This window comes from Pteropus medius, unplaced genomic scaffold (assembly GCF_902729225.1).
Source record: "Pteropus medius unplaced genomic scaffold, Ma_sr-lr_union100, whole genome shotgun sequence".
NCBI lineage: Eukaryota > Metazoa > Chordata > Mammalia > Chiroptera > Pteropodidae > Pteropus > Pteropus medius.
Window position 1 is genome coordinate 24,558,634 of NW_024349801.1, and position 17,891 is coordinate 24,576,524.

At 35.7% G+C, this 17,891-nt stretch overlaps 2 long non-coding RNA genes across 2 annotated transcripts in view; one reads left to right on the forward strand and one right to left on the reverse strand.

Moving 5' to 3' along the window:
• LOC120622685 (uncharacterized) overlaps positions 1–7,907 on the forward strand; it is a 36,630-nt gene extending 28,723 nt beyond the window's left edge. Inside the window, exon 4 of the long non-coding RNA XR_005658518.1 lies at positions 6,356–7,907. This is a non-coding gene — a long non-coding RNA (uncharacterized LOC120622685). The remainder of the gene's footprint in view (positions 1–6,355) is intronic.
• LOC120622686 (uncharacterized) overlaps positions 1–17,891 on the reverse strand; it is a 312,973-nt gene that overhangs the window by 28,727 nt on the left and 266,355 nt on the right. The window lies entirely within an intron of this gene.

The window sequence follows — 17,891 nt, forward strand, 5'->3', positions numbered from 1 at the left end:
AAATTCTTGGTTTAGAGCTTTACTAAATATCCTAGGAAGAAAATCTCCAGTATGTGGAGCACGTCTTGTGCATCATTTCAGATCCTTTCAGCCCCTGTACCAATTCCATGTAGGCTTCTACCACTTTTGCAAGTTTACTGCATCTCATGGGGCCCCTCTCCATTCCTGCCTTAGGTTTTCTCAGACATCACAGCATGGGACTTCAATGGGAATCCACGCAGAGAGCATAGAAGGAAACTTAAAGGAGCCTTCCCAACAGACTCTTGGGACTGTCTGCAGGTGTCCTTGACAGCACACTGACTCCCAGGTCATGGATGAGAGACACTGTGTCCATAAATTTCCCCTCATGCAGCCTTTATTCTTCCTCCTTTATGTCTAATTCCTAAGATACTCTCCTACCTGAGCTTTTCTGGTTCCTAGAGTACGTAATTAGCCAGATCCTATAATTCCTTTGGCATGTAAACTGTTTCTTCCTGACACAGGGATGGTACTTTCATGCCCAGGCTGTGCTGAGACCTGATCTTGGTTATTAGCCTAAAGGCCTGATATAGTTCTTGAGAAGAATAAGCATCATCTTATAAGGCACCTGCCCCCAAAGGTCATTGCATAGTCTTCAAGTAAAAGGAGACTATCGTCTTTTCTTCAGGCTAAAGGATACTGCTTTCCTCTGGCAAGGAGGAGGGAGCTACTGTGCCTTCCTGGTGGATGCAAGGGAATCTGGGTTAAGTTAGTTTAGACCTCCCTAAACATAGACCTAAGGCAAAGTCTTCTGTTTCTTGGAATCACTTCCCAAATAAACTACCTACACCCAGTAAAGTGTGGAGAGAGTGAGACAGAGAAGGGACAAGATGCAATGAAGAGTAAATTACTGAGTGGGTTACCACTGAGCACACTGAGCTCCATCCTGCTTTAGGGATCCTTGTAGAATATGCACTTGTCCACTGAGGGGGCGGGAAAACTGGAGTGCTTATCTACCAACTTCTATTCCTCATTGGTTGAAGGTACTCTCAGGGGCATCTCACCTCAGCATTTCTGGGCCCCTGAGGCACTAGAGATAGCCCTCAGGCTGAGGAGCAGAGATTCTAAAAACTGAAATGATAAACTATCAGTCCACTACTGTTCTAGGTGAATTTAGGGCTTGAGGTGATACGGCACGGCTTAACCAATATCTGCCATTCCAGGGTTTTAGGCTTCTCAGGTTTATCCATCCCATAATCCCCATCTCAGATGTCAGAGACCTAATCTTTAATTATCAGAGCCCAAGATAGGGAACTTATATACTACTATTTTATGAGAGGACGGTCCTAAAGAGCAGGAGTGAGTGACAAGAGGAATGAAATAGGAAAAGAAGACCCAATATAAACATAGGACTGATTGCTCAAGCCCATAAGACTTTCCCCAAAAAACCATATAAAAATGTCTAGGGACCTTCTATGGGAAGAGAGAGAATGCGGAGCCAGTTGTTAAATATTTGATCAATGAGAGTAGGCAAAGGTTTGCTCCTTAAGGTGTTAACTTTCTACACATCCAGGATGAATACGTGAGGGCTTCAAGAAGGGTCTCAAAGTGGGAGGCAAGAGATACGTGGCTCAAGAGATGCTGTCAGACTACATCTGTGTAAAGTCAGGCAAGGTCTATTACAGAGCTAGTTGTTACAGTAGCAGATGATAAAAGACAAATGAGGCTGAGATGTGAAGTGGTGCATGAGAGATGTCTGACCAGAAGGCTAAACAATACAGAACTAAAATATCAGCAATAACATGGAAGGTGACGGGGAAGATGCATTACAATTCTTTCGATCTTTATCTTGCTCCTGACCAAAACACAATTTAAGATCAATCTCCCTGTAAGTCAATATTAATGATAACACATAAAGGTGAGCACTAAAATACCAGATATAGAATCAATAAATTCCATAAAAGGAAAAAGGGAATAGAGGATTCAGTCAATCTAAGAAGTCAACAAAAGAGTAAAGGGAGTCAAGGATGAAAAACAAAAACAAAACCCATAATACAGTGGAATCATCAAATGTAATGATTAAACGTATCTTTAAAAAACAGATAATCTGACTGTCTAAAAATTCATTATTGGTTTAGTAGAGTCAAAATTTGAAAGTAAATTAATGGAAGAGGTACAACTAGCAAATACTAAATAAAAGATTGCTAATGTCAACATATTCATGTAAGATTGAGTAGTCATACATATATCAATGTGTGGTATCTATCTCTAACAATGCATTTTTACTAATAGAAAATGTACCATGAATTTGTATGCATATAACATAACCTCAATATAAAGAAAGAACTGGCAGGTTTTATTATGATTGTATTTTTTAAATTTCTCCTTCTATTTCAATAATTCTCCCAAATTGATAAATTAAATTTGTAAGTATAGAGAAGATCTGAACTATTAACAAGTTTATTTCAATAAACCTATCTAGAAGAACCCTATAGCTAACAAAAAATAGATTTATAAAGTTCAATTTATATGAGATACATTTTTATTCATATATGTGAAAAAGGACATTTTTGGTTTCCAAATAATCAATATGCAGACCATGGTTTCTGACTGCAATGCAATTAAATAAGAAGTCAATGAAATTTTCTACAATAAATGTAAAAGCTTTTAATAATTTGCCTACTTTTATGTTTAATGAACCCCCACATACTCATCATGCTGCCTCATTTATTAACTCAGAGCCAATTTTATTTCATCTATACCCCACTTACTTCTCTACTTCCATATTACTTTGAAGCAAATCTAGTAAATCAGCCCCTGGAAACACACAGTGAAATATATATGAATAAAATAAGCATTCTAACCTATAGGGTGTTAAAATTTTCTGTATCTTACAAATTTGCTTTTATAGTTTGTTTTTTTGCGAAGATTTACAAAGAAAGAAATAAAGATGGCTAACAAAGAAAAATTCCATTCTACTGATTTCTGCTTTTTAAAATATTTCTTCTTTTCTTCTAATTTACTCAAGTAGCATTTTTTGCTAGCCTGATTTTTTTAAATAAATGTTTTTAAATATTCAAAAGATAACTTATTTTCAAAATTAAAACTTAAATGTAATGCTTTTAAATTGTAAGGAGGAAACTACTATAGTAAACATTCAGAATAAAACCTTTTCTTCTTAGAATAGACAAGTTCTAGCCAATTGGAAATGAAAAAGGATAACACAATTAAGATCCATAACAATATGGTAAACAAGCTTGTCTTTGTTGTTTTCAAATCTATTAGCATAATTTATTCTCATGTTTTGATACTTTTCTTATAAATAGAAAACCCAAATTAACCAATAATGATAAATTTTAATGTAGATTTGAATGTCTTATGAAAATATCAATAAACAATCAAGACTGTTTTGGGTGGTAGGAAATGTGTGTGTCTGGGATGATGGATGAATGTAGGATCATAGTAAGCAGACAATATCTCACAAGTCCAGACTGTTTGACAGGCAAGCTTTACCAAACCTTTTCACTCAGTTTGGTACCAAGTTTATACTAGCTTTGATCTGCATAGGACAAGGATTTATTCTTAAGTGAGCAGTATTCCTTTTTTTTTTTTTTATAAGTCAAAGTAAACATGCATAAGGTATTTCTATAAACATGGAAACAAAAATATCAGGTTTAGTTACTAGTAAACTATACATAAATAAAATAGTTCATCATAACCAAATAAAATTTACCACCAAATGCAAAGAAAATTAAATATCAAATAATATGCAGAAATACATTAAACTAAGATTTAAAGAAAAGAACAATATTTTAATTTTGATACATTCATTTAAAAATTCTAGTAAAATATAATATACATTCATGACTGTTCTAACAACTATAAATAAAAAGGAACTTAACTTGGTAAAGATCATCTACCAAAAAGCCACAGAAAATCTCATGATTAATGGTGACACTAATTTAGAAGCGATTATACTAAAGTGAGGAATGAGGCAATGGTGTCCACCATCACGCCTGATAGTCAACATTGTACTAGAGTAGTGCAATAAGACAAAAGAAACTCTATATAAAGAATGAAAAGGAAGAAACAAGATGAGCAATTGCCTATTATCGTTGCCATAAAGCACCAGGAGCCTCAGCCGAATTTTATTAGTTCTACCAGTTTGTCTACAAAGTTCATTAATATCAAGTGTTTTTCTGTTCAAATAAATACAAATTAGAAATAATGAAATAGGAAAAAATACCCCAATAAGAATTTAAAGAGTAAACTGTATTGCTCTTTTTGACCTTATTAAAGGTTTAATGGAAAGGAGGGTTTTGAGCCATTCCATTCATGAATATGGAATCGAATGGTCATTTTGTTCCCCAAAATATTTAAGTTAAATGCAATTTAATCAATTCTGAGATTTTTTTTTCATGGAGCTAGACACACTAATGATAAATTCATAAGAACATATTAAATAGCAAATGTATTTTAAAAACAGAGGTAGCCGTACAACATAGAAGATTTATTATAAATCCAAGTAAAGAAACTGTATGTTTTGAGCGCAGAGTATGTGTGTTAGAGGGGGAGGGGCTATAAACAGACCAATAGCACAAACATAAGGCACAGAAAAAGACCTAAACATATGGTATCTGACAAAGGTAGCATTACTAATCGGTGGAGATCTACTCAATAAATGTCAGATCCTTATCTCCCAGCATAAAAATAATTTTTGAAACAGACTAAAATTTTCTTTAAAAAACAGTTTTTCATGAGACCTGAATGTGAAAAGTAAAACTTAAAAACTGAAAGAAAATACAGTAGACTATCTTGAACTCACAGCAGGAAAGTATTTCTTAGACAAAGTAAACAAAACTAATAAAGGAAATGTGTTTAAACTATTTGCTTTTTCAATGTAATAAATGTAATTACATTAAAATGTAAAGCTTACAAGCCAGAGATCAAGGGAACATAATTGCAACAAGAGCAAAGGATTATATTCAATTATATTCAATTTCTAGAAATTGAAAAATCAGCCAATAGAAAAATGAACAAAAACAATGAGAAAAATTCACAAGAAAAAATCAGAATAGCCAATAGCCCAGAAAGATCTTCAACCCCACTAATTATCAAAGAAATTAAAAATAAATGTACCTCGAGATACACAGAAACACTTATCAGATTGACAAAACCAAGAGTTGGAATTTTCAGACTTTGTTACCAAACTGCTCATGGAACTGTAAATTAGCACAGCCTCTCAGTAAATATTGCTAAATATTTCCCAATTTTATTTCTGGATCATAGAGTATGTCTATGTATGCTTCTAGGAACATTCTCCAGAGAATTTTATGTGTTTTAGACATATACAATAACTTTTGCTGTAGCACAATTTATAATAGTGCAAAATGGGAATCAACCTGAATGTAAGTTAAAAAATAGATAAGCTAAGCTATAATCTATAATGGTGCATTCCCCAGCAGATATATGTATATACACATATATACATGTGTATATACACACACACAAACATGCAGACACATACTATATATGTAAGCATGGAGAGTTCTTTAAAAATTAGGTGGGGGAAAGGAGACAGGAGAAAGCAAGGTCCAGAATATACACAATATGAGAACATTAATGAAAATTTTAAAAAATCAAGAATATTTAATACATATTTTTATACATTTTCTGTATGGATAACCATATATGTAGGCTTCTTCTCAGGAAAATAAATAAACCATCTGGGACGTAAATTTATGCAGAGATTTTTCCTTCATGAAATATATAAACTTTTACGTAGAAATACCAAGGCTTCCTACACCAAGCTACAAGTTATCATTATACACCCTGGGAAGGATTATGACCATAGAACTGATTGTCATTAAAGAAAGTTGCTAGGCTTTGGGCCCTGCTGGATTGCCATAAGCATCAAGAGCAAACCACTATGCACAGGAGTCTGGACGTAAGAGTTTGAGACAGTAGAAGAAAGGAATGGAAACCAACTTCTTTCCTCTTTATAAGAAAGACCTCAGAATTGAAAAAGTGGTAACCAGGGACACAGATACCTCAGAGTAAAATCTCTGAATGGTTTAATGTTTTATAATAGTTATGCAAGACTTAAATGCCCTTGATATGAATATAGTTACTATATATGCTAGAACCTAGACATAATGTTGCATTGACTTTTTTTATGCAAATTTTAGCTTTATTACTATCTATTTCCCTTGAAGTTAATGGTAAATGTATAAGTACAGATTTATTCATTTTTAAATTTAATGACTTTTCACATCACAGAACCTCAGTTAAAGGTAGCCTATAGGTTTTATTGTTCAGAAAAAGGGTCTCTCTTAAGTAGGAGGTACCACAAAAATGAGCTCGTGTTCTTGCCTATTTCTGTTTCTTCTCTTTGAAGGTCACTACAAATACACGGCCTGGAGACTCAGACCATGATATCTGAATAAACACTGACCAGCTGTTTATCTTCGAAGGTCGGAAGCTGCCAGGGAGGACACAGAATGAGGGAGAAGGGCCTTCAGATACACATTATACATTCAACTGAGGCCCCCTATTGATTAAGGAAACATTACCCAACTTCTTTCCCAACAGAATTTCTCCCAATTTTAATAGCAACTTGGTGGAGATGCTACTCTCTCCACTCCATATTTTATTTCATAGTCCTCACCATCTGCTTTTATTCAAATTCCTGCCCTTGCCTTAGTAATCTTCTGCACATTCCTGGGGCACCCTGAAATCCACATCTTAGACCCACAGAATACTGACAGTCTAGGGTCATCTCTCTGTACTGGAAAAACATGAATGGTACTCCCTCTAGGTATATTTTCCCAGGCCCTTTCTATAGGTTGAATAGGTGAGGATAATATACATATTTAATGCTACTTCAAAATCATCTCCTTGAAAATGGATTCTCAAATCATTTTCCTTGGTTTCTACCTAATTTTAATTATTCTGGACTCAGTGCACCCCATACATTCATTAGAGCATTATAATACAGTAATTTTATCTTTGCTGTACTGTTTTCAACTTTAATAGCTTTCTAGTTCAAACAAGAATTCAACAGAACCTGTGTTTCAAGTTGAACGGAGTTTGATTGAACAACCCTAATGCACAACGCTGTGAAAATATTGATTACTCCATCTCCCAATGGTAACATTCAAACAATGAGCACTTCTTGTGTAAATGGCTTGTCTGCAAAACTTCATCAACTTCTGCTTAAGAATAAACTTCAAGGGACAAAGTAACTTTCAAGATACTGATCTTTAAGAAGTACTTTCTGTATTTTAAGCAAAACAAGCAAAGATATAGACTAAAACGTCAAAGATGCATATCCTATGAATACCAGCATGATTAAAGACTCATACAGTGTTACTCATTTCTGTACCTTGCAATGGCAGAGGAAGTCATGAAAGGGACAGATGGCAATACAGACACCTATATCCTAAGATACCTCTCAGACTTCTGGCAAGCAGTAATCAACAATAAAGACACCCTGATAGTATTACCATGGCAACCCTGGAAACAGACAAGTTGGAAATGGAAGAGACTCTCAACACTGATAAGAGGTCAGCTATTATTACTCCCACAAATACTGCTTGATCAGAAAACCAGTAACTTCACATCATTACCATCAGCTTAATGATTAGTACAGGTGAATATTAGTCAGCTATAATTCTTATAAGTATCCTTCAACCAGAGTACTCTAATACTTCAAAGTTAGATGTATTTTAAATGAAGGAATAAAATTTCAACCTGGTGTTAGTTAGTTAGAATAGTTTAAGATGTAAGGATCCTATAGGTTCTTTGGGAATACATGTTTTTCTCTTTAAATGACTGACAAGTTCTTAATGTTTTTTCCCCCACGATTCGAAGCAAATATCTGAATCCTTATTAGTGTATATATGTCAGTGGTTAATAGCAAATAAAAGGGAATTCATTTACTTATTTTATAACTTGTTAGGGAATCAGAATCATTTTGAGTATCAACAGATACTCCTTCCTGCACTATAGGTATTTATTCTATTAACATTCAAACATTGTCAACTCTCAGTACCTATCACAAGTCCATCTCAAAACTTCCCACCCATCATAGCCCGTGGGGACTCATGTCTTTCCCCAAACCATCAGCAATGTACCAAGACAGTGTGCACAGAACAGTTGAGGCTCTTTGTGAATCCCAACATCTAGCCCAAAGAGCATCAAAAGTTTGAAATTTAGCACTTGATATTTTTCTGCTCACAGAATCATATAAAATTAAACCTGAGTGGACCCAAGCTCATCTTTACATAAAAGCTAATTACACATAAAGTTACTTCCTGAAGCCAAAAGATAATTGCAAGGCAAACGTAAATAGAAATACCAACTCAGTCCTGAGACAGATGACAAATACTTTGTCATTTCTAAATCAGATCTTCAGAAATCCTCCAAGAAGTAGCCCTCTATATTACCTGATAATGATTTCTATTATCCATGACTGTATCAAGATGCTACAGAACTACAAAACAAATTTGCTTTGGCTGTATATCCTAATTTGTGGCACAGCGACTACTCACCTGCTTCTCCCAGCCAGGCCTGTAGTGCCAGATTTATGGTGCTTTTAAATCCTGTCTGCTAATCCCTTGCTACTCTGCTTTTCCAAATCAAATTCAGTCAGACTTATCTAGCTCTGTCTGAATGTGTCCCTTGATTGAGTGATGTTAGTTCAAGAAAAAAACACTCAAATCAATTTAATGCAAATTCCCATTCACAGCCTGGTTGACCCATCAGGATACTGACAATAATAGATTGGAGTACTTAATTCCTAAGGCATGTGACTCATCGAAGGCTTGGTAATCAATTTCCATTGCAGTGGCTGCATAATTCGTCTTTGGTGCTCTTAAGCTCTGGAATACCAAGTGCTTGTTCTTTTTTTTTTTTAAGGCCTACACATTCTTTTCTAAATAGCAAAGCCCTTGCCATGTCTCTGCAATCATTTCCTTATCTAAATTTCCATATGCTTCCCCAGCAAGGTATCCCACCTATGAAGGTTTTAGATCAATAAAAATAATTGGCATGTTTTGCCTGAAGTTGCAGATGCCTAGAATAGATTACATGCTCTTCTGGCAGACAACAGAAAGTTGAAATGGAGGCTGGTCACTACCTCTATCCACATTAGCCATTAACTCTATATTGGATAGCCAGTAGGGATTCCTGTAGTCTGAACCCCATTTCCCAAAGGTCCCCAATTTGTTTTGTACTCTAAGCATTGAAGTGAAGGGAAGCATATATAAATAGGCAACTAGCAGATGTCCTTTCCATTTTAAGAAAGGTATGCTATGTTCATCCAGACTGCATTTGTATCTGCACTAGTCATTTTTTGTGTCTCTTTTCCTTTGATAAAAGCATTAAGTTGAGAGCTGATTAGGCCCTGGGAGATCTCTCTGGCAACCAGGTAAGTTTTTGCCTCAATTCTTGAATCTATGGGTAAGGAAATTGTAAGAAATTAGAGCCAATGAATCTATAGAAGAGAAGCAGTCATTATACTAATCTTTTTCCACAGAGGCCAAGTCCTTACCCATAACTTTGTTCTCACTGAGATAGGGGGAAAAACCTAGCATGTTTCCTCTATGTCCTTGTGTTCCTCAAGAGCAGAAGACTGTATGCATTGCCAAGTCATCCACGAGAGCTACCGTGGATATTTCAGTCCCTTTCTAAGTAAACAATAAAAGTATTAAAGGAGTATTTAATGCTCAAGGCTTTAAATATCACACCTTTGAAAACATGTTTTTCTCACACCATTGGCCCTATCTCTTATGAGGTAAGTCCACATCCTCTCATTTTATCAGTAAGGAAATGGATGCCTGGAACAGGAATTAGAATAAGACAAAGATGTTAGGAACTCTTTAAGGTTCTTCTCTATTCTGAGTCAGGAAATTTGAAGAAAGTATAGGAATGACAGTACTTCTCAAACTTCAATGAACCCTATTAACAGGAAACATTCTCATAGTCACTCGGTATTAACTTACATTAATATATTTAAATATATATATACATTTTACATGCTAAATGTATATATGATATACATAATATTCTAAAACTTTAGTTTAAAAAGTCTCCTTTCTCATAAAGCTTACTGTCTTAGTTCACACTGCTCTAAGAGCATACTATAGACTGGCTTATAAACAACATAAATTTATTTCTCACAGTTTTGTAGGCTGGAAAGTCCAATATTAAGACACCAGCAGATTCAATGTCTGGACTCACTTCCTGGTTCATAAATGGCTATTTTCTTGCCATAGCCTTGCATGTAGACAGGATAAGGCAGTTTGGTGGGTCTTTTTTATAAGACCACTAATCCCATTCTCATGAGGACTCCATCCTCATGACCTTACTTGATCTCAAAGGCCCCATCTCCACAAACCTCACATTTGGAGATTAGATTTTAATATATGAATTTTAGGAAGACGTTCAGTCTATATCATTTACAATAGTGAGTTTTTGTGCTACATTCTTGGTATTTAGTGATAGACAAAGCGGAGAACTACGCATTACAGAAATTTAACAAATATTGGAATGAAGGCTTCTTATTCAATTTTAAAACCAAAGCAAATTTAAAAATTGACTTTAAAACCTATTAAATAATAACATGCTAGTTAGCAGCATTAACATAATGTGATTTTTTTTAGCTTAAAATTGTTCTAGTATTAACAACATTGAAAATTGTTCACTTGCCAACTTGACACTTTGGAATTCGATATGACTGAACATTATTTGTCATTGTTAAGAAAAAATAATTAATAATATTTTAATACTAGATATGGGGTATGTTATAAACTCGATGCTCTTGGGCATCACGAGTTTACATATACATATGGGATTAAGCTAGTACGTTTGTTTGAGATATAAGTGTGTTTGTTTGAGATATAAGTGGTCAGTAGTACACCTCTGCCTTCTACATCTCTTTCCTGGACAACCATAATGGTATCCTTACTGAATCCATACGCTGTTTTTAACATGTGTATACATTGGTTCACTTTTCAAACAATACAGAACAATTATGAATTTCACATCTCCTTCCCAAATTTCAGTCCTATTACCAAGAGGCAATGATTTAATATTAATTCTGTGGATTGCATCATAACTTTAAAGCTGACAAGAAATAAAAGAATGAGTCTTTAGACAGGATTTATTATCTTTGCTGGTAAAGATGAAAAATTTACTAAGCTTACTGAATCTCTTACCTCTTCTAACAAATCTGTTAATTATAGTTGCAGAAAAGATTGTGAATGTCAATGCTTGATTTAAAAATAAATTATAGCCAAGTCTTCCATTCTTTGGTTTAAAGATTCAACCCAAAGATAATGAATGACATTTATCATATTATGTAAATGTCTTTTTAAAACCAATTAATATGAATGGAATCTCACAGAAGTAGACAATCCTAGACTATTGAAACATTGCTGTTTGAAGGAGACTTTTTCATGTATTAAGGTCTAATGTATCATTAATTTCCTTTTATCTAACTTTTTTAGCTTCTTATTCTCTCCCTTAGTCCTAGAGTTGGGATGTCTCCCTCTGTTACTAGACCCAGAGATTGTTTACATTCCTTCTTTTCCTGCACCATGGTCATACTTTGAAGAATGTTTAATAAGGGAATGACTATTTATAGAATCCCTCATCAGGTGTGTCAGCTTGTTCCTGTTACGACCCTGCATTTTAAGTCTATACACAGCCGAGGTGTAATTCTAAGATTTGGACCCCAAACTTTGATATGCTGAATGCAAAAACAATAATACAAAACAGAAATGATGGATAAACATTGTTATTGCTAAAAAATCTGTAGAATTGTTACAAAGGAATTTTGTTCTGAATGCTGGTAGAATTTAGAAATTCCCAGGATAATAAAGTTTTCAGTGTGTGTCTAGGTATGAGTCATATTTCGTTTACCCTAGTTAGTACTTGGGAGATCCTTTCAATCAGAATGTCTCAAAATTAATTGATAAAGCATTAATCAAAGTAACACATTCATGGAGTTAAAGGCAAATAGTGCTAAAAGACTTAAGAAAAAACAATGTCCCTCTCTCTACCCCGATACCTCCTATTCTGCTAGTACGCCCTCCTTAGAAGACCACTTTCACCTCTTAGCTGTTTTATCTGGAATTTACCTGTGAATTGATAATATGTGTTTTATTCTATTTCTTTATCAGTTAGGATATTGCATCTTATTGATGTTTATGATTTAGTCCAACCTCCTACCTCTGGCTTTAGTCTGCCTACTGCCATGATTTTTTCAACGTACTTATAATAATTTTTGGTCAAATCAAGCTAGTATCTACAATACGACTCGTAGGAATGTTGCTTTAAGCTGAGCCAGGTAGTATACTATAATTAAGATTCTCTTGTACAATGTTTAGTTTTCTATATATTTTTTTAAAAAGCTCAGGTGAGCTGTCAAATACAAATTGATTTTTCTAAATTTCAAAATATAAATCTATCAGTTCCCTTTATTTTTCAGATAACTTCTTCTTGCAACTTTTGTGCTCTAGTGCCAATTTGATTGATTATTCTCTGGGCATGACTTATTACTCATCCGAGACTTTCTCTTTTCTCCAATGTTTGAGCTCCCATTTCCTAAATAATATATCTTATTTATGTTGTTATTGTCATTGTTTATGATCTTGATTTGATGGAATTCACCCTCCAGTAACATCTGAAACAAAAGTATTGACCACGCCAGGGCACAGAGAGCCTCATCTGTTTGATGTCTCCAAACATTGGTGGGAGTTTATTCATTTCCCTCAGTACCTTTGTCATCCATGTCAGAAGCCCCAGAGAATGAGAGTAGAAAAAACACAAAATCTTGGATTTATCCTTATTTAAATTTGAAGTGACTAATTTGATGACCTGTTTGAGTTTGAAGTATTTAGAGTATTTTATGACTCATTCCCAGTGGGGACCAAATAACAGGAGGTCAGTTCTTAAAAAAACATAAGGTTGACACTTTCACATTTGCTGTGGATTGTGAAATCCATTCCTGCTACACATAGGGAAGGTGACTAGACACAGGACGGATGAATAAGAATGAAGGAAGGAACCAAGTGGACAATGCAAGAGGCCAGAAAGAAAAGATGGGAGACCGTCCTTCATGAGGAAGCACATAGTATGATAATGTGCTGAACAAGTGCTAACCTGGTAAGCATGAGCAGGTCTCCTCTTATAAGCTCCAACAAGCCTGTGAAGCCAGCACTAGGAAAACCTTTACCATTTTAGTGATTACACACACACATATATAAAATGAGGTATTCATATATATAAGGTCTCATAAATATAAGACCTTCTGAAAGCTGAGAAGTAAAATAGTATAGATACATATTGATAAGGACTGAAGTACGTGCCCCCAAAACACATATGTTGAAGCCCTAAGCTCCAACGTGCTGGTATTCGGAGATGAAATCTTGAGAGATAATTGTTTACATGAGATCATGAGAATGGAGCCCTCATTATGGGGTTAGTGCCCTTATTTAAAAAAGAAAAAATAAAAAGGGAAGAGGTACCAGAGCTCTCTGATATGTGAGGAACAAGGAGGAGGAGGCCATCTGCAAGCCAGGAAGAGAGCCTTCACCAGAATTGGACCATGCTGACACCCTGATCTCAGACTTCCAGGCTCCAGAATCGTGAGAAAATAAAGCTCTGCTGTTGAAGCTACACGGTCTGTGGTATTTTATCATGGCAGCCGAGCTGACTTACACAATGATCCAGACAAAGTTTGACTGCTGTCTACTCACACCCAGCTATGGGGGGAAGCACTGGATTCCAATTCTAAAAATACTGCACTGGCTGTGGAGAATAAGACGTGGCCTGAGAAAGCTCATGCCTGTCAGCTACTGTATTACCCAGGAATGCTTCCTACTACAAGAAAACCCAGCTGGGGAGTACTTTAAAAACAGAGGTTTATCTTTCTTACATAAGAATTTTAGAGATAAGCTCAGCATTGATGTCATGAGCTCAGGCTTTTTATTTCTCCATATTTAAAATGTTAGATTTTTGTCCACAAGCTTTGCAATTTGTGAGAGCAAGATGATCTCCACGCATCTCATTTGACTTCCGGGCATAAAGAATGAGGAAGGAGCGAAAGGCCTACCCCTTCTAAGGCTTTGCTGGGGATGGCTTCCCTTTCTGAATGAAAATGACAATGTTCCCCTACGGCTTATTTGCCAAAATTGAGTTGTGCTCTCTGCCTTCCCCCTCCCCTATACTCACACCAATCTGAGGAAACAGATATCCACGAGTGATTTAGACAAATCATAATTTATCAGCTGGGATAAGAGCCTAACCTCCTTGAGATCATAGATGGAACCCTATCTACTCCCTGAAAATTAAGAGTTCTTTAAGAGCCAAAAAGATGTGACTAGGGAGGCAATATATCTTCCAAACCTACCTTCTCTGCCTGCTGCACTCAGAAGAACCTAAGGGCTGATGAGCGAATATATCGTGTTCTGTCAAAGTAGCTTAAATTTCTACGTAGGATTTTCCCCCATTCAGTTGCCTTTTACAATTAAGGCCCCCCAAATGAATCTCTAATAGTAATTTGTCTTAGGTTACCTATTAAAGTAGAGTGGCATTTGAGAAGGGCATTAGTGTAGTTGATAGCTAGCCAGGAGTAATGTGGGCTCCCAGCATGAGCTGGGAGGATTAAAGGCAGGAAAGTATAAGAAAAGGAGTTAGTGAAGTCATTATTAATGAATGCTAGAGAAGCTTCTTCCCTTCTTCCTGGAAGAGAGTAGGCAGCTATTAAACTCTATTGATATTGACATAACCTCTACAGGAAGGAAGGGTAACAGTTACAACATGCAAAGTACTTGAAACTCATATTGCTTCAGCAAAGTCACACAAGATTTTCAAAAAAGACAAAATATGACTATTGATTTAACTGCCCAGTATATCTACAGCTAGACCAAGAACACTGCGCTGACAGTGACTCTCTTGCAAACTCTAATAGCCGCCTGCTATAACTTTATATACGAAGTCGAGTTTCAGAATTTGAATTGTGAGCTTTCAGAAACCCTATATGTAATACTTGATATTACATTAAGTTGTACGCAGAGACATATAGAGGTTTTTATAAAGCTGGGTAAGTGCTGTCTTGCTTTTTGATGGAGTTTCAACAATAGAACTAGTTTATTACACCCTCGAGCTACATCCCTATCTGATATGGTACAGTAATGAGATTTTTAATACTTATTAACCTCATGAATTTTGCAAACTGATAAAATTGAAAGAAGGAACATCTATTGCGTCACTGAGACTTTATTCAATGATTCTGTGTCTCATATATTAAGGATATTACTGTTGCCTCCTTTTTAAAGCTTAAAGAACAATTTTGAGCTATTCTTCTTGATTTTTTTTTTTTGACACAAATTCTACTGAGCATAAAGTATCATTCTTTGCATCCAACTTGGCTATAAGTCTTCAAACAGAGTCCACTACCTGCAAAAGCCCTTCTCAGTTGCTTTGTCAGTTCTAATATTAAGTTCCTAAAAACTCTCTGACCACTAGTTCTGGTTGATTTTAAAGGAGACAGGTTAGTTTTGTTTTACGTTCCCTTACAGAATCAGCCAGACTGCACAAGGTTAGAAATTAATGAATGGAATATTCATTTCCTGTAGCAGATATTCATAAACATGAATTCTCATAGGATACATGGGGCTTTTCATAGAGCTGTTTAGAATACTTTGTGGTAAGTAGTTTATACTGAAGCCAAGCTCATGAGGATAAATGAAATATTTGAGGCTGCAATGAAACCTAAAAATCTTTCGAGGGTAATACATAAACTTTTGATGTATTTTTTAAAAAAATGAGTTTGGTTTAATTGTGAATAACGGCTTAATAGCATTGTAATTCAGGGTAAGGGAGAAAGGCTTTAGTTTAGAACCAGATCTGTAATGCAATATATTCGTACCCTCATTTTGTTCAAACAGGAAAACAGGCAGTCAGAAAAAAAAAAAAAATGTAGAAGCCCTGAGCGAGATAATGGGATTTCTCTTAATTTGATTTGCTGTGGAGAATGCTGGCCTATTTAATATATCCGTGTGGAGTTGCTGTTTATATTTTGGTTTCTAATTAGCATAGTCATTCTGAAGCCTCTAGCTCACTTCCCCTTCCATATAAATCTAATTTGGCCTTGAGGAGGGTTATTAGAGCAGCACAAAGAGCACAAACAAAGAGAAACGTCTGCCAAACAGCAGGCAGGCTCAATGCATCTGGGGCATGCGCCCAGGCCAGCAGCCAGGCTGATGTGTGGTGCAGAGGCTAGCAGGAGGTACCCTCTCCTAGCCGGCCCCACCCCAGCCTGTGTTGCCTGGCTGAAGCAATTTCATAATAAAAAAGGGATGATATTAAGGGGATGTGAAAGCTATAAAGAAAAGATTTAAAATTGATTTTGAAAGTTTCTAAACTAGGCCATAGAATAGATGGTCTGTATTGAAGTCAATGCTTAGTCTCCCTCCTAAAACTCCTTGTAAAGAGTGACATTTCAATTTTCCCTGGCTTTGGGGAGCTTGATTTTTTTTATAGCTCTACAACTCAGTCTTTGAGAAGCACCTTCTAGCAGTGATAATAAAGTATGCTGAGTGGGATATGGACAACATTGATAAAGAGGCACTAATCCCTATTCTGTGTGAAAAATAGTCTGAAGGCAGATTCTATCCCAAAGGGGAAGAAAGAAGAATGCTAAACATGACTAGCAGTGACCTATTTTTCACCAAGCAATTGGAGCTCAAGTACATTTTGACTAAAATGTTTTTCGTGGGGAAGAGCAAGGGACTTAAACTCTTTGTAAAGGGCATTGAAGTACTAACTTATAATTTTGTGATAACTCTAAAGAAGAGAGATAACGAGGTTCTTTTGAGGAGATTGAGGGGGTCTACCAACATTGATCTGGCGGCTCCTCTCTAGGAGCTACGTTTGTAGTTGGTGATTTGTCTTAACTGGTTTCTGTATCCTTTATAAAGTTAGTAGAAACAGCTTTCAAGGGCTCAGCAAGCCTTGTTTATAAAGGTCTATGAGAGCTCTGATGAGCATAACTTATTGCAAAAGTTTCCCCTACTGTGAAGAACAGAATGCTAATGACCTGAATCTGTTCTTTATCCAGAACAGTAAGAATTACAGCTCCCTCTAGAACACTTTGAAATGTCTCTGGGATTAAACTTTAAAAATGCACTTCTGTCACATTCTGCATATTCTGTTTAAATACAGATCTATCAACAATTTATCATATACCGATAGTGTTAAGAGTTGCAAACAATTGTGTTTCATATACCCCTAAGAAAAGGAGAAATCAGATAGAGATAGATAGATAGATAGATAGATGATAGATAGATAGATAGATGATAGATAGATAGATAGATAGATAGATAGATAGACAGATAGATAAATGATAGATATTAGATAAATAAATAATTTAAAAATTAAAAGATTTGTAACTTGTAGGAATTTTTTACTCTCGTGAGGGTGGAGAAGGGGCAGTTTCTAAAAAAGAGATAAATGGAAGTATCTTTTCTAGATATTTCTGGTGGTGGTGGACATAGATTTCTAATAGAAGACAGGAATATATCCAAAACCCTCTGTCCAAAGTGATAGTGGTAACATGAACTAAGCACTCTGCCAAGAGTTCAAAAACCTCTTCTTGTTTTGACTTATTTACTCTTTCTTCCCTACCTGGATCCAGAAAGAGTTTGCTTAATCTCACCGCCCAACTACCAATGAGATCAGGCAAAAAGCCTCGTGGCTTTCTGCATCTATTTCTTCATCTGTCAAAAAAAATTAGAATCTCTAAAGGGTTGGGGGGCATCTTCTGGGATTTTTCTTTTCTACCTGGTCTTTGGAATGTCTCAGGGGTCAGCCCTAGGCTCTCGTCTGTTTGCTTCTTAAGCAGAAGAGCCTTTCCACAAGTTCAA